The sequence below is a fragment of the Pelobates fuscus genome, chromosome 5, assembly GCF_036172605.1.
Source record: "Pelobates fuscus isolate aPelFus1 chromosome 5, aPelFus1.pri, whole genome shotgun sequence".
In the NCBI taxonomy this organism is placed as follows: domain Eukaryota; kingdom Metazoa; phylum Chordata; class Amphibia; order Anura; family Pelobatidae; genus Pelobates; species Pelobates fuscus.
This window is the reverse complement of record NC_086321.1, coordinates 196,110,926-196,114,522: the sequence shown is the minus strand read 5'-3', so window position 1 is coordinate 196,114,522 and position 3,597 is coordinate 196,110,926.

Sequence of the window (3,597 nt, the reverse complement as noted above, 5' to 3'; positions counted from 1 at the left end):
TATATATCGCTACCTATTCCTTTTCTCACTCTAGAACAAAGTCTATCTAGACTGTTCAAATCACTAGTTTGGCATCCTTTAAAGAAATGCATTGCCAACAAAATATTTCCCTAATCCTGACTTTCTAGGTTCTCCATCTCTCATTCATTGCATAGTTTATCCATGGCAGCTTTCTGGTGATGCAAACTGTTGTCATGTAGTTTTCTCCCACTCATCCCACTCAAGTGGATTCTGGGTTACTGGCATATGTTGCACTGTACATCTGCCATATTGATGACTCAGGCATTTGCCAGTACACAAAGAAATTATGTAGACACACCCGGAAGTCTGCTATGATGCATAAGGTTTTCATAGTTTCTTTTATGATTATAAGCAAAGACCAGACTACTGGATGCTTTAATATTGACCTTAGCTATATTCCTAAATTCCACTCTATCTCTGACTGTAGTTAATTCAAGGCAGTTTTGACATCAACCAACGGCATGACCCAAGCACTAACAAAATCCTGAGAAATTCCTGAAAAACCAATACTCTGCCCCCTATAAGCTACTCCGTAACAGACACTGCTGTATACAGGTTAATAGATGTATTCCTTGCAGACTCTGTTCTTTCGACCCATTTATTGCTGATAATTTATCAAAAATCCATTACAAATTTGGTGACAACAAGATGTATTGAAAAGTTGCACATTAAAAATCTAAATGGATTCAACACTATCATAAACTGCATTTCCTCCTCCTCTTGAAGGAACGTAATGCCTCCAAGTCATGCAAAGATTGTGATCCAACAAAGAAAGACATCTGGGTGCTCAGTGGATATTCCAAAGAAGATTTAATTGAATAAAGGGTAACTTGGAAAAATCAACGTTTTGACCACTTTATCATTGGATAGGGGACAAAACGCTGCTGTTCGTTGGGCAAACTCGATACTACGAAGAAGATGACAAACCAAATACATTTTTCCCATGGAGAAACCATTAAAACCAACATGACCATCGGCCAGAGAAGTGTCCTGTTCTGGAATGCCGGGACTCTGTCTCAATGTGATACTCAGATAGCCAGCATGTATATCGGGTAAAGATGTGCTATCCTGACATTTGAGGAGTGCACTGCCATTCTGGCTCCCCATAACTACTACCTTTCCTCAGTAACATATGCTATCATACAGGAGCCAAGGCAATGTTTCTACTCCTACACAGCTTCTGATGCAGCCTGTTGATTCACTATTTTACTTGTACAGATGAATATAGCCTGTTATTGCTAATATGTACAATTACTTTACCTAGCCGTTTACTTTACTTATTATTCTTCGCTAAAAAATGTGCAGTACAACTGTCATTTAATGCTGCACCTAAGCAATTCATATGCTAAATATTATCTTGTGGAATGACTATACTAACTTGCCTGTTATAACATGCACAACAAAAGTAAAGAATTACAAAAAAACACGAGCAGCCAATATAGCTGAATGAAATAGGTAACTGTTCAATAAACCAAACCTTGTTCAAAGAGACAGGTGAGAGAATGTAACATGTGTTTACAAAAGTCAATACTAACACAGGCACTGTGCTAGGGTCGATTTGTTCCAAGAGCCTAAGGTTCTGCCAAAAGAGTTGACTGTGTTAAACCTGCAATGAACCATGGAGGTATCCCTGAAACATTAGGGTGAAGGTTTTCCTCGGCATCTGAGAGGAAATGTGGAGGAAGAGGCAGAAGCCTTTGAAAATCCAAAGATTACCAGTGAACAAGAGTTGTGAGGTCGAGAAGGAGGTGATGAATAAGAGAGATAATTGACAATGACGTAAATGCAAGAAATGGGTACAACAGGGTACAAAAAATGAGAGAAAGCTAAGGAAAGCCTTAATGCTGGGACTTGGCACTGCAGTCATGGTTGGAGGAATGCATCGATCACAAGATCTTCATGGTCTCGTTTCCAGTTGAAGAACTTCAGAAATTGGAAATTTAAATATGAGGCAAACAGAACTATATCCACAGGACTTCAGTCTGGAGCTGGAGATAAATGGTGCAAATCAACTGCCAAGATTGGAAATCAGAAACCTGTTGTTCCAAACTGCAACGATGTTGGACAGTCCCACAATATATTCGGCTTGCACCAATAAATTGTGAGCTAAGAAAACTGCCAGAACTCTTTCACTAGGTCCGCCAAGATTCAGGATTTAATGCTACGTAAATTACTTATATGTCATTGTCGAAATGATGATAAGGTGGGAGCAGTGCCGAAGATTGCTTGGTTATTCCAACTGTCCATGTGATTGACCAACTGAGTGAGTTCCTCCTTGGTTTTGCTATCGAGGGAAATAAGATCCTTATTGCAGATGCAGGGTCTTCAGACAGTGGAGAGCCTGGTACTGGAGCTGGCCTGGAAAAATGGCATGAATAGAAGGCAACAGTGAATTATTCTTGCCAGGTGAAAATGCATTGTGAGTGAAGGGCAAGATGGACATTGTATAGGATTTGAATCGGTACATGAATATTTTTGCTTAAAATATGAAGGCTTTCTCTTTTTGAAGGTCTTTTTGGATTCTCACTTCATGCTCAATATAGCATTGTGAACACAACAAGCAGGGTGGCCTACATTGACTCAAATTCACATGTATTTGAAACACATACAAGTTTTTTTTTTACTAAAGCGAAAGTGAATTTTCATTTGAAGGTCAAAACAGCTGAACTGGAACATTTCTCCAAGTCAGCTATGCTTTCAGTTCATCTACTCTGGCCTGAAATGTGAAATTCACTTTGAATTCTCACTTTAGTACATACATCTCATAATGGAATATTTTCACTTCTTCAATAAGTACCTGGGCATTTTCTGTTTAAAGGAAAATGCCAACCCCCTAAATTTAGGGATTAAGAGACTATCTCTTGTGTCTTATTTTATAAAAGTTCAGATTTCCATAGAAATTGATACTAAAGATCCTGGGTTGCACCATCTTGGTTGTCTGATTGATTGAATATATAATAGCTCAGGAGGTTTGAACAACATATTCCTCCTGATCGACTCAACTCACTGTTTAGCTGATGTACTTAAACTAAAATTCCTTTCTTTGCTATACTTGTTAATGCATAAAACCAGCAACCATTAAGAAAGACATACACACTATAAATATTATAAATATTACATCAGGTGGATTTGTGCATTTCAATGTTTGAATTGAACAAGGGCGACCAATTTTGTATTATGAGGGGTTGATGGATGCAAGATTAAGGAAAATGGACATTTCCAGAATTTTTATAACTTTATGATGATATATTGATAGCTATAATTTGTGAACAAATTAATCATGTAATTTGACAAGTATTCATTCCTAGGGCATTCCGTAATGTTATGGGCAAATGCAAATATTACACGTTTTAAAATGCAAATATTGTATTTCTTAAACTGTGTACTTTGTCTTTAAGCAATAACCTCTTACTTACCTTCAGTGCATAATATGTATACGCCATTTTGTCCCAGACTAATACAATAACAATAATACATAAACAAGCTTCAAAACTATGCTACGACTCTTTCAGTACATAATATATTGTGGTAACCCTAAGTAAATAAAGATGTTCAGACTTTAAGATGCCATCTTGT